This window comes from Solanum tuberosum, unplaced genomic scaffold (assembly GCF_000226075.1).
Source record: "Solanum tuberosum cultivar DM 1-3 516 R44 unplaced genomic scaffold, SolTub_3.0 scf00507, whole genome shotgun sequence".
Classification (NCBI taxonomy): domain Eukaryota; kingdom Viridiplantae; phylum Streptophyta; class Magnoliopsida; order Solanales; family Solanaceae; genus Solanum; species Solanum tuberosum.
This window is the reverse complement of record NW_006239431.1, coordinates 206913-221710: the sequence shown is the minus strand read 5'-3', so window position 1 is coordinate 221710 and position 14798 is coordinate 206913.

Below are 14798 nucleotides of genomic sequence, written 5' to 3'. Positions count from 1 at the left end.
TGATAGTGTAGACTCATGAATACATTCTCCTCACCCTCATGATCACTTACTTGAGTCTAGAAACAAGTTGCTTGAATTTGTAGAAGACTCCACAAAAGGACTTTCTTAGAATGTTCGAAAGAATTCTCAAAACTTAACTCTTAACTCTACCTTGAATTTGAATTATTAATTCAAGGTTATAATTCATGTTATGAATGATTTCTAGGTGTGTAGAAGTAGTTTAGAGTGTTTAGAATTAAAGGGGGGGGGGGTAAAGGTACCCTTTGAAAGAACTCAAATGGACGAAACGATGAAGAACGCGTGGGGGAAAGCGACCATGGCGCGGGGCGCCAACCCCCAAACATCAGAGAAGTGGTTGGGGTTCTCTGGCTGGCGTGGGGCGCCATGCCCCAACCCAGAAAACTTCGACGACTTGCTTTACTCGTTTTCTCACCCTAACTCACCTAGAGTCGAACGGTTTCTTCCCTAATAGCTTGGATTCGATTACTTAACATAATTACACTCTAGTCTACTCAAAACAATACTCAAATCACTAAATTTCATCTCAAGAAATCATCAAAACCCCAACACAACAAGATTTAGAATGAACTTCAAGAACACCTATCAAGAACTCTAATATTTCAATTTCGAGAATGAAATTCGCTTAATATAACATGATTGGCGTGTGGGTGAAATAATCCAACACTATATAATCTTACATACCGCTTTGGGATTAAACCCATGGCAAAAATCTGCAACAAAATGCAAGACTCTCGATGAACGCTCTGATCCTTTCCTCTTATCTCTTTTTTTCTCTTGTTGAACTCTCAACTAAAACCCTAGGTGTATATTAGTATTATAAAACTGAACCCAATAGGATAAGACCCTTAAAACCTTACTAAAAATGAATTAAATTTGATTTGGTAAGGAAAAGACCAAAATACCCCTTACTATTTTTGGGTAATTTGGTTTAACTGGATAACTTAACTTCAAAAGGGCATATCTCACTCATCCGACCTCAAAACTTAATTAACTCGGTAAAGTTGGAAAGATAATTCAAAGACATTTCATTAGCTATCTTGTAGCTCACATAACTCATCCTGTATGGAGAGTTATGGTCATTTGAAGTTGAACCAAAACATAAAGGAACTTAGGAAGGACTTGAATGAACTTTCTGTAGTCCTTCTTGGAACTTAAAATGCTACATCAAGTGACCTTAACACTCAAGAAATTTTAATTTCCTCGGGAAATTCCTACTCCCAATGAAGGATGGTTCGAGTCTTAGTTTAAATTTTTTCGAGCTGTTACAATATATCTCCCTGGAGATCATTCGTCCTCGAATGACGACTAGACTAGGTATGGAATGGATTTACTCTTACCAAGGTATGAGTCTAATGGTACACTTTCACTGTATTCAAGCTTAACCTAAATCCTTGGGTTCTACACCTCTCTATAGCGAATCTCATCCCAAAACTATTACTCTTTACCACCACATTGGGCTCATATCAAGAACCAACTAATGGTTAACAACACCACATTCAAGCTTAGTACTCTAACAACTCCATGGAGTCCTACTAACTAACACCTTCGGAACCAACTAAGGGCTCTCATTTAACTATTTCTCATAGTAAAACCTCATCCTTCTTTTTCTAACATCACTCAATTACTAAAAAGACCTCCGTATGGATATCTCCCATACTTTTTGGAACTCATTACTGTATTACTCTCAAACACTTGACTTGAATCTCATCTTATCATCTCCCTCTTAGGTCTAAAGCTGACCGTTGAAAGCTATGGACCTATTCCATAATCTCTAACTGGTCTACCTCGTCGTTTACTCTAACACTCAAGGAAACCTTATCTCACGACTATCAAACTCTACATAAGCAGGTACTAAGACCTCTTTTTAAGGTGTTTCTCTTAACCTCTTAATGCTCTTGTTACTTAGCCATACTTCACTACCCTTATCTAAAGGTTAGGGTCTCTCACTTGTACCACTCTTATTTATTACAGCTAATCACCTCAATTCCTCACCTACTCTATGTCAAGTCTTCCAGATCAAATATGTAGACTAACATCATCACCCTCAGGTTGCCATTCTTTTGATCATGACACTCATCTCCAATTCAAGATTAATGTTTATTACTAAGCCTGAATATTAATATGATTGCTCGCTTACTATACTAACTTACAACTACTTGATACAAATTAGAAACACTAGTCCACTAGGACCTTATGGAAAATAGTCAATCCTCACTTCTTAGTATTCATACTTACAATTTACTATCACATTTCCCTTCACAACTTGAGTACTATTCACTCTTCCACTATATAACAATGCCAAATTAGTTCTATCACACTCTTAATATTATGGGCTCTCCCTCAAAATCATAAGCCTAGCTTAGATCTATCACCTCATGAATACTCATGCTCTTCTATTCAACTCTTACACTTGGTCATTACCTACACAATGACACTTTATCACAACCTCCTTTCTAGCTAAAACACACTCTACCTCCTATGATGGAATCTTCACAACTCATCACTTCTTAGTCTACCCAAAAGGGAAAAATCCTCATTAATAACTTACTAGGTGCATGACTATAGTAACATAACTTGCATCATCACTATCTCCCTTTCTCGGATTACTAAACCTCAACATACTTTCCTCTAATTTTGGGCTCTTTCACTACTACTTCTCATGATCTCGTCAATCATACTATATATTTAGGATGAAAAAAAACTACCCAAGCTCTAAACATACATCCTCATAAGGATCTCAGTTGAAGTAGGGCTTAGGGAAAAGAGTACTACTCGCTTTAACTCATATGCACGAGTAATATAATATGAGTGCATTTCTTCTGAAACTCAACAGTTAACTTAGTGATAGGCTTATCTCAAACCCATCTAGAGTCTCAATGCTTCTTCTAGATTTCCGCTAAGAACAACTCATCGATAAACGACTGACTTGTCTGTTTAACCACCTCTAGTATGATGGGTAGTCGAATGAATGAATCTGAGAAACACATGAGTATGAATAAATATCTATGTCTTAGCTCTATTGAACGATTTAGAGTATGAAAAATGGGAAACTTTTCTTAAACGTCCGTAGTCCCTCATTTATAGAAGTGGGGACCTCACAACCATAAATAATATCCTACTGACATGGCTTCATTGACATCCTAGGACTCTTGAACTCTGTGCTCTGATACCAAGTTTGTCACGACCTGAATCTACACCCTGGACGTGGCCGACACTCGAGAACCATTGCTGGTCACCAAGCGAACCCTCATCCTGGCTGACTACAAGCGAAAAACTAACTCAAGCATGCAAAAGCTAAAGAAAAAATTGAATTTAACTCCAATACTCAACTTTAAAATAATCTAAACAATACTGAATAGATAACTCTGAATAAATAATATATTTAACTCGCCATAAATAGGCAACTTAAATATTTAAAACATTTTACAAAATAAATGAACAAACTTCTGAGACTTCATTGTCTATCCAAGAAGCCTCTAAATGATAAAGGTTGATGTCGGGACAAGACCCACGACCTTTTAACAACTGATATAACTGAAAGTAAAAGTTGAACCCTCCGGATGCAAGGAGGCTCACCATAGCTAACTCGAACTTCATGTGGTATCAACGAAGTTCCTGTTGATGATCCTGAATACCTGGATCTGTATCATGAAAAGATGCCGGCCAAATGACTCAGTACGTGAAATGTACGAGCCTGTAATGGGAATTCTAAAGCAGAACATAAGCTTTAACTTGTTAAAAGGAAACATACTTGCCTTTTTTCAAACTTACTCAACTCAAGGAATACTCAAAACTACTCAAACATACTAAATTCAGAAGTACTCAAGGATACGATACTCAATTAGTAATAATGTTCTCACCTCAGTGAAACTCTACAATAAGGTACTCAACACAATGAATCACAGATCAACTCAAGATACTCAAGGATGAAGCAATAGTAAAAGATGCAGTATATAGAAAGCTTTTAAAACAAAAGAAACAATTCAGTGTATTGAAGAGTACAATAACAACTCAATTTATGTATAATAAAATATAATATATCTATGGGAGTTTCTCTAACCGACAACCACCACTATGAGCCTAAGTGATGATACAACGTCTTGCCCACGCTGCTGGAACTGTCCTATACTTTGCCATCATATAGGACGCTTTAACTAAGTGGATCCACTAGTCTATGCTAAAAAGCACTAAGGAGTCATCTAAAAGGTATGATACTTTCTACCCATGATGGCTACATGGTTTATGGGGGCTGTGAGTTATCTGAACTCTCCCTCATATCGGTGCTCAATATTAGTCCCAAAATATACTAGATCATATTTTTTAAAAGCATAACTTTTTCTGTGGTTTGAGATAATTACTCAGAAATCTATCTCTTAAAAGAGATGGTACTAAAATTGCTCCAAAATCTTTTGGAAATCTCAGTTTCCTCTCATCTTAAATGTGAAAACATTTACTCTTGGGAATACTTAGTTCCCATATATCATTTTAAAGAAAATGAACTCTACTCTTACTCTTTACTCAACTCAAAGCTTAAGTCTTAAAACAAAGTTAAACCATTTGTAATGGACTTCTTAAAATATGGTTCATGTCGAATTATGGACGTGAACAACTCAATGCAAGGTTTTCAATAACCATAGATAGAACTCAATACTTGGCACTCAAGAACTTCAATTATACTATTCATTCAAAAAATTCTCAACTCAGAGGGTTCATGCCTAATTATGAGCATGAACTACTCAACTCAAGGATTTCATGGGCAGCATGTAATAGTCCCATGATTAGAAATATAATCTCAAAGGGGATTAGGAACTCAATATTCAAGACTTAGAACTTGAAGATACTACTCCTTTGAAAGATATTAAAATTATGGAGTTTATGCAGAATTTATGAGCATGAACGACTCGACTTGAGGGTCTTCACAACTATATAGAACTCATGTATACGACTCTTCTCATTATCATACTTACTTCTTCAAAACTTATTTCAAATCAATAGTTGATCTCGAAGGATTCACAATTGAATTCAAAGGCTTTCTTAAACTCTACTCTTAACTCTCTGTTGAATTTGAATTATGAATTATGAATTCAAGAGTTATGATTCGTGTTATAAAGAATCTCGTGATCATAATGTAGACTCATGAATACATTCTCCTCACCCTCATGATCACTTACTTGAGTCTTGAAACAAGTTACTCGAAGTTGTAGAAGACTCCACAAAAGGACTCAAAGGGACTTTGTTAGAATGTTCCAAAGAATTCTGAAAACTTAACTCTTAACTCTACCTTGATTTTGAATTATTAATTCAAAGTTATGATTCATGTTATGAATGATTTCTAGGTGTTTAGAAGTAGTTTAGAGTGTTTAGAATCAAAGGGGGGGGGGGTAAAAGTACCCTTTGAAAGAACTCAAATGGACGAAACGATGAAGAACGCGTGGGGACAAGCGACTATGGCGCTCTGGGTGGCGCGGTGCGCCAGCCCCTAAACATCAATTAAGTGGTTGGGGTGCTTTGGCTGGCGTGGGGCGCCTGGCCTGAACCAAGAAAACTTCGACGACTTGCTTTTCTCATTTTCTCAGCCTAACTCGCCTAGAATCGAACAGTTTTTTCCCCAATAGATTGGATTCGATTACTTAACATAATTACACTCTTGTCTACTCAAAACAATACTCAAATCACTAAATTTTATCTCAAGAAATCATCTAAAACCCAACACAACAAGATTTAGAATGAACTTTAAGAACACCTATCAAGAACACATCAAGAACTCTAATCTTTCAATTTTAAGAATGAAATTTGCTTAAAATAACATGTTTGGAGTGTGGGTGAAATAATTCAACACTATATAAGCTTACATACCTCTTAGGGATTAAACCCATGGCGAAAATCTGCAACAAAACACAAGACTCTCGATGAACGCTTTGATCCTCTCCTCTTTTCTCTTCTTGAACTCCTAACTAAAACCCTAGGTGTATATTAGGATTATAAAACTGAAACCAATAGGATTAGACCCTTAAAACCTTACTAAAAATGAATTAAATCTGATTTGGTAAGGAAAAGACCAAAATACCCCTTACTATTTTTGGGTAACTTTGTTTAACTGGATAGCTTAACTTCAGAAGGGAATATTTCACTCATCCGACCACAAAACTTAATTAACTTGGTAAAGTTGGAAAGATAATTCAAAGACATTTCATTAGCTATCTTGTAGCCCACATAACTCATCCTGTACTGAGAGTTATGGTTGTTTGAAGTTGAACCAAAACATAAAGGAACTTAGGAAGGACCTGAATGAATTTTCTGTAGTCCTTCTTGGAACTCAAAGTGCTACATCTAGTGACCTTAACACTCAAGAAATTTTAATTTCCTCGGTAAAATCCTACTCCCAATAAAGGATGGTTCGAGTCTTAGATTAAAAATTTTCCGAGGTGTTACAATATATCTCCCTGGAGATCATTCGTCTTCGAATGACGACTGGACTAGGTATGAAATGGATTTACTCTTACCAAGGTATGAGTCTAATGGTACACTTTCACTGTATTCAAACTTAACCTAAATCCTTGGGTTCTATACCTCTCTATAGGGAATCTCATCCCAAAACTATTACTCTTTACCACCACATTGGGGTCATATCAAGAACCAACTAATGGTTAACAACACCACATTCAAGCTTAGTACTCTAACAACTCCATGGAGTCCTACTAACTAACACCTTCGGAACCAACTAAGGGCTCTCATTTAACTATTTCTTATTGTAAAACCTCATCCTTCTTTTTCTAATATCACTCCATTACTAAAAAGACCTCCGAAAGGATATCTCCCATACTCTTTGGAACTCATTATTGTAATACTCTCAAACACTTGACTTGAATCTCATCTTATTATCTCCCCCTTAGGTCTAAAGCTGACCCTTGAAAGCTGTGGGCCTATTCCAAAATCTCTAACTGGTCTAACTAGTCTTTTACTCTAACACTCAAGGAAACCTTATCTCATGACTACCAAACTCTCCATAAGCAGGTACTAAGACCTCTTTTTAAGGTGTTTCTCTTAACTTCTTAATGCTCTTGTTACTTAACCATACTTCACTGCCCTTATCTAAATGTTCGGGTCTCTCACTTGTACCACTCATATTTATTACAGCTAATCACCTCAATTTCTCACCTACTCTATGTCAAGTCTTCTAGAACAAATATCTAGACTAACATCATCACCCTCAGGTTGCCATTCTTTTGATCATGACAATCATCTCCAATTCAAGCTTAATGTTTATTACTAAACCTGAATATTAATATGATTGCCCACTTACTATACTAACTTACAACTACTTGATACAAATTCGAAACACTAGTACATTAGGACCTTATGGCAAATAGTCAATCCTCACCTCTTAGTATTCATACTTACAATTTACTATCACATTTCGCTGAACAACTTGAGTACTATTCACTCATCGACTATACAACAATGCCTAATTAGTTCTATCACACTTTTAATATGATGGGCTCTCCCTCAAAATCATAAGCCTAGCTTAGATCTATCACCTCACGAATACTCATTCTCTTCTATTCAACACTTACACTTGGTCATTACCTACACAATGACACTTTATCACAACCTCCTTTCTAGCTAAAACACACTCTACCTCCTATGATGGAATCTTCACAACTCATCACTTCTTAGTCTACCCATAAGGGAATAATACTCATTAATAACTTACTAGGTGCATGACTATAGTAACACAACTTGCATCATCACTATCTCCCTTTCTAGGATTACTAAACCTCTGCATACTTCCCTCTAACTTTAGGCTCTTTCACTACTACTTCTCATGATCTCGTCATTCATACTATATATTTAGGATGAAAAAAAACTACCCAAGCTCTAAACATACATCCTCATAAGGATCTCAGTTGAAGTAGGGCTTAGGTAAAAGAGTACTACTCGCTTTAACTCATATGCACGATTCATATAATATGAGTGCATTTCTTCTGAAACTCAACACTTAACTCAGTGATACGCTTATCTCAAGCCCATTTAGAGTCTCAATTCTTCCTCTAGATTTCCGCTAAGAACAACTCATCGATAAATGACTGACTTGTCTGTTCAACCACCTCTAGTATGATGGGTAGTCGAATGAATGAATCTGAGAAACACACTGAGTATGAATAAATATCTATGTCTTAGCTTTATTGAACGATTTAGAGTATGAAAAATGGGAAACTTTTCTTAAAAGTCCGTAGTCCCTCATTTGTAGAAGTGGGGACCTCACAGCCATAAATAATATCCTATTGACACGGCTTCATAGACACCCTAGGACTCTTGAACTCTGTGCTCTGATACCAAGTTTGTCACGACCCGAATCTACACCCTGGACGTGGCCGACATTCGAGAACCATTGCTGGTCCCAAGCGAACCCTCATCCTGGTTGACTACAAGCGAAAGACTAACTCAAGCATGCAAAAGCTAAATAAAAAATTGAATTTAACTCCAATACTCAACTTTAAAATAATCTAAACAATACTGAACAGATAACTCTGAATAAATAATATATTTAACTCGCCATAAATAGGTAACTTAAGTCTTTAAAACATTTAACAAAATAATTGAACAAACTTCTGAGACTTCATTGTCTATCCATGAAGCCTCTAAATAATAAAGATGGATGTCGGGACAAGACACACGACCTTCTAAAAACTGATATAACTGAAAGTAAAAATAGAACCCTCCAGAAGCAAGGAGGCTCACTATAGCTAACTCGAACTTCATGAGGTCTCAACGAAGTTCCTGTTGATGATCCTGAATACCTGGATCTGTATCATGAAAAGATGTAGGCCAAATGACTCAGAACGTGGAATGTACGAGCATGTAAGGGGAATTCTAAAGCAGAACATAAGCTTGAACTTGTTAAAAGGAAACATACTTACCTCTTTTCAAACTTACTCAAATCAAGGAATACTCAAAACTACTCAAACATACTAAATTCAGAAGTACTCAAGGATACGATACTCAATTAGTAATAATGTTCTCAACTAAGTGAAACTCTACAATAAGGTACTCGACACAATGAATCACATATCAACTCAAGATACTCAACTCAAGATACTCAAGGATGAAGCAATAGTAAAAGATGCACTATATATAAAGCTTTTAAAACAAAAGAAAACAATTCAGTGTATTGAAGAGTACAATAACAACTCAATTTATGTATAATAAAATATAATATATCTATGAGAGTTTCTCTAACCGACAACCACCAATATAAGCCTAAGTGATGATAAAACTTCTTGCCCACGCTGCTGGAACTGTCCTATACTTAGCCATCATATAGGATGCCTTAACTAAGTGGATCCACTAGTCTATGCTAAAAAGCACTAAGGAGTCATCTAAAAAGTTTGATACTTTCTACCCATGATGGCTATATGGTTTATGGGGGCTGTGAGTTACCAGAACTCTCCCCCATATCGGTGCTGAATAATACTCCTAAAATATACTAGCTCATATGTTTAAAAACACAACTTTTTCTATTGTTTGAGATAATTACTCAAAAATCTATCTCCTAAAAGAGATGGTACTCAAATTGCTCAAAAGTCTATTAAACATCTAATTTTCCTTGTATATCATTTTAAAGAGAATGAACTCTACTCTTACTCTTTACTCAACTCATAGTTTATGTCTTACAACAAATTTAAAACGTTTGTAAAAGACTTCTTAAAATATGGTTCATGTCGAATTATGGACGTGAACGATTCAATGGAATGTTTTCAATAACCATAGATAGAACTCAATACTTGGAACTCAAGAACTTCAATGATACTACTCATTTAAAAAATGCTCAACCCAGTGGGTTCTTACGGAATTATGAGCATGAACTACTCAACTAAAGGATTTCATGGGTAACTTGTAATAGTCCCATGATTAGAAATATAATCTCAAAGGGGATTAGAAACTCAATACTCAAGACTTAGAACTTGAAGATACTACTCTTCTCAAAGATACTAAAATTATGGAGTTCATGTGAAATTTATGGCTATGAATGACTCGAATCGAGGGTCTTTACAACAGTAAGGAACTCATGTATACGACTCTTCTCATTCTCATTCTCATACTTACTTCCTCAAAACTTAGATCAAATCAATAGTTGATCTTAAAGGATTCATAATTGAACTCAAATGCATTCTTGAATTCTACTCTTAACTTTCTCTTGAATTTGAATTTTGAATTCAAGAGTTATGATTCATGTTATGAAGAATATCGTGATGATAATATAGACTCATGAATACATTCTCCTCTCCATCGTGCTCACTTACTTGAGTCGTGAAACAAGTTACTAGAAGTTGTAGAATACTCCACAAAAGGATTCAGAGGGACTTTCTAAGAATGTTCGAAAGAATTCTCAAAACTTAAGTCTTAATTCTACCTTGAATTTGTATTATGAATTCAAGGTTATGAATGATTTCCAAGTGTTTAGAAGTAGATTAGAGTGTTTAGAATCAAAGGGGAGTAAATGTACCATTTGAAAGAACTCAAACGGACGAAACGATGATGAACACGAGGGGGCAGGCGACCCTGGCGCTCTGAGTGGCGTGGGGCGCCAGCCCCTAAACTTCAGAGAAATGGTTGGGGTGCTCTGGCTGGTGTGTTGCGCCATACCCCAACCCAGAAAACATTGACGACTTGCTTTGCTCGTTTTATCACTCTTACTCTCTTAGAATCGAACGGTTTCTTCCCCAATCACTTGGATTCAATTACTTAATATAATTACACTCTAATATACTCAAAGCAACACTCAAATCACTAAATTTCATTTCAAAAAATCATCAAAACCCAAAAGAACAAGATTTATAATGAACTTCAAGAACACTTATCAAAAATCATCAAGAACTCTAATATTTCAACTTCAAGAATGAAATTTTGCTGAAAATAACATGATTGGCATGTGGGTGAATTAACCCAACCCTATGGAAGCTTACATACCTCTTAGGGATTAAACCCATGGTGAAAATCCGCAACAAAATGCAAGACTCTCGACGAACGCTTTGATCCTCTCCTCTTTTCTCCTATTTTCTCTTCTTGAACTCTCAACTAAAGCCCTAGGCGTATATTAGCATTATAAAACTGAACCCAATAGGATTAGACCCTTGAAACCTTACCAAAAATTAATTAAATCTGATTTGATAAGGAAAAGACCAAAATACCCTATATTATTTTCGAGTAACTTTCCTTAACTGGACACCTTAACTTCAAAAGGGCATATCTCATTTATCCGACCTTGAAACTTAGAAAACTTGGTAGAGTTGGAAAGATAATTCAAAGACATTTCATTAGCTATCTTGTAACCCACCTAACTCATCCTATACTGAGAGTAATGGTCATTTGAAATTGACCCAAAACTTAATGTAACTGAGGAATGACTTGAATGAACTCTCTTTAGTCCTTCTTGGAACTCAAGCTGCTACATCTAGTGACCTTAACACTTAAGAAATTTTAATTTCCTCAGTAGAATCCTACTCTCAACGAAGGATGGTTTGAGTCTTAGCTCAAAAATTTTCCAGGGTGTTACAATATCTCTCCCTTGGGATCATTCGTCCCCGAATGACGACTGGACTGGGTATGGAATGGATTTACTCTTACCAAGGGCTGAGTCTAATGGTACACTTTCACTATATTCAAGCTTAACCCAAATCCTTGGGTTCTATACCTCTTTATAGGGAATCTCATCCAAAAACTATTACTCTATTCCCCCACATTGGGCTCATATCAAGAACCACCTAATGTTTAACAACACCACATTCAAGCTTAGTAGTCTAACAACTCCATGGACTACTACTAACTAACACCTTAAGAACCAACCAAGGGCTCTCATTTAACTATTTCTCATAGTAAAACCTCATCCTACTCTTTCTAACATCACTCCATTACTAAAAGGACCTTCGAAAGGATATCTCCCATACTCTTTGAAAGTCATTACTATATTACGCTCAAACACTTGAATTGATTCTCATCTTATCATCTCCGCCTTAGGTCGAAAGTTGACCCTTGAAAGCTATGGACCTATTCCATAATCTCTTACTGGTCTACATTATCTTTTACTCTAACACTCAAGGAAACCGAATCTCATGACTACCAACCTCTACATAAGCAGGTACTAAGACCTCTTTTTAAGGTGTCTATATTAACCTCTTAATGATCTTGTTACTCTTGTGACTTAGGCACACATCATTGCCCTTATTTAAAGGTTAGGGTCTCTCACTTGTACCACACATATTTATTGCACCTAATCACCTCAATTCCTTACCTACTTTATGTCAAGCCTTCTAGATTAAATATCTAGAGTAACATCATCACCCTCAGGTTGTCATTCTTTTGATCATGACACTCATCTCCAATTCAAGCTTAATGTTTATTACTATACCCGAATATCAATATGATTGCTCGCTTACTATACTAACTTACAACTAATACAAATTCATAAACACTCGTCTAGTAGGACCTTACGACAAATAGTCAATCCTCACCTCTTAGTATTCATACTTACAATTTACTATCACATTTCCCTACACAACTTGAGTACTATTCACTCATTCACTATACAACAATGCCTAATTAGTTCTATAACACTCTTAATATTATGGGATCTCCCTCAAAATTCTAAGCCTAGCTTAGATCTATGACCTCATGAATACTCATGCTCTTCTATTCAACACTTACACTTGGTCATTACCTACACAATGATACATCATCACAAGCTCCTTTCTAGGTAAATCACACTCTACCCCCTATGATGAAATCTTTACAACTCATCATTTCTTAGTCTATCCATTAGGGAAAACTACACATTAATAACTTACTAGGTGCATGGCTGTAATAACATAGCTTGCCTCATCACTATCTCCCTTTCTAGGATTACTAAACCTCTACATACTTTCCTCTAACTTTGGGCTCTTTCACTAATACTGCTCATGATCTCGTCATTCATACGATATTTTTAGGATGAAAAAAAACTACCCAAGCTCTAAACTTACTTCCACATAAGGATCTTAACTGAAACAAGGCTCAGGGAAAAGAGTACAACTCGCTTTAACTCAAATGCACAATTCTTATAATATGAGTGCATTCCTTCTAAAACTCAACACTTAACTTACTGATAGGCTTCTCTCAAGCCCATCTGGAGTCTCATGACTTCCTCAAGATTTCTGTTAAGACCAATTCATCGATAAAGGACCGACTTTTCTGTTCAACCACTTCTAGTATGATGTGTAGTCGAATGAATGAATCTGAGAAACGCACAAGCATCATTAAATCTCTATGACTTAGCTCTATTGAACGATTTAGAGTATGAAAAATGGGAAACTTTTCTTAAATGTCCGTAGTCCCTCATTTATAGAAGTCAGGCCCTCACAACCATAAATAAGATCCTACTGACATGGCTTCATAGATACCCTAGGACTCTTGAACTCTGTCCTTTGATACCAATTTTATTGTGACCTGAGTCTACACCCTGGACGTGGCCGACACTCGAGAATCATTGCTGGTCCCCAAGCTAACCCTCATCCTGGCTGACTACAAGCGAAAGACTAACTCAAGCATGCAAAAGCTAAAAAAATTTGAATCTAACTCCAATACTCAACTTTAAATTAATCTGAACAATACTGAATAGATAACTCTCAATAAAAAATATATTTAACTTGCCATAAATAGACAACTTAAGTCTTTAAAACATTTAACAAAATAAATAAACAAACTTCTAAGACTTTATTGTCTATACATGAAGCCTCTAAATGATAAAGATGGAAGTCGGGACAAGACCCCCGACCTTCTAACAACTAATATAACTGAAAGTAAAAGTAGAACCCTCCGGAAGCAAGGAAGCTCACCATAGCTAACTCGAACTTCATGTGGTATCAACGAAGTTCCTATTAATGATCCTGAATACCTGGATCTGCATCATGAAAAGATGCAGGCCAAATGGCTCAGTACGTGGAATGTACGAGCATATAAGGGTAATTCTAAAGCATAACATAAGCTTGAACTTGATAAAAGGAAACATACTTACCTCTTTTCAAACTTACTCAACTCAAGGAATACTCAAGGATACTCAAATCTACTCAAACTTACGCAACTCAGTACTCACGGATACGATACTCAATTCAGTAATAAGGTTCTCAACTCAGTGAAACCCAACAATAGGGTGCTCGACACAATGAAGCACAAATCGACTCAAGATATTCAACTCAAGAGACTAAACTCATTATATTCAAGGATAAAGCAATAGTAAAAGATGTAATATATAGAAAACTTTTAAAACAAAAAAACAATTTAGTGTATTGAAGAGTACAATAACAACTTAATTTATGTATAATAAAATATAATATCTCTATGGGAGTTTCTCTAACCAACAACCACCAGTATGAGCCTAAGTAATGATACAACGTCTTGCCCACGCTTCCAGAACTGTCCTATACTTTGCCGTCATATAGGACGCCTTAACTAAGTGGATACACTAGTCTATGCTAAAAATCACTAAGGAGTCATCTAAAAAAGTATGATCCTTTCTATCCATGATGGCTGTTTATGGGGGCTGTGAGTTATCTGAACTCTCCCCATATTGGTGCTCAATACTATTCCCAAAATATACTAGCTCATATGTTTAAAAACATAACTTTTTCTGTGGCTTGAGATAATTATTAAAAAATCTATCTCTTAAAAGAGATGGTACTCAAACTGCTCAAAACTCTTTTGGAAATCTCAGTTTTCTCTCATCTTAAATGTGAAAACATTTA